Genomic DNA, 582 nt, shown 5'->3' on the forward strand with positions numbered 1-582 from the left:
GAATTACCCCAATACGATAATTGACAAAGAAGGCTCTCATAAGCTCCATAATTTTGCATCAAAATGCAATTCCAGCTATCTCGTGATGCATTTTTACGTGCACCCCAGTGCCATTTTCTTATCTCGATTGCATTCGAAGATTCGCTCAATCACCTTAGTCCGTCTGGAGACCAGAGTACAGCCTTTTAAGGCAAAAGAGCGCATCTTAGATCGAGAAAAGATCCGGCTTGTGTCACATAGTTCAAACTTTCTCGACCTAAAATTCACTCCTTCTCTTTAAAAAAACTGGGCTCTGAGCACTGCCTTATGTATCATCTTCCTACATTTAGTCAAATCCCCCCACCTCCTCATACCACAGCTAATTTTTTTCGGCTTCAACTCTACCTACGAGAGAACTACGCCATTCCAGAGAATAATGGCGTTGGGTAAGGCTTTGAACATAGATGACTCGATATGTAGATCAATAAGACTCATTGCCAATCAATTGCTCTCCTCTAGAACGCTTCATAAAACGCAGTTGAGCAAGTTGTCTGACTGCATTTTTAAGAACGAGACCATGACGGGGCGTGTACGGGGCTCAAG

This window comes from Tigriopus californicus, chromosome 12 (assembly GCF_007210705.1).
Source record: "Tigriopus californicus strain San Diego chromosome 12, Tcal_SD_v2.1, whole genome shotgun sequence".
NCBI classification, from domain to species: Eukaryota; Metazoa; Arthropoda; class Copepoda; order Harpacticoida; family Harpacticidae; genus Tigriopus; species Tigriopus californicus.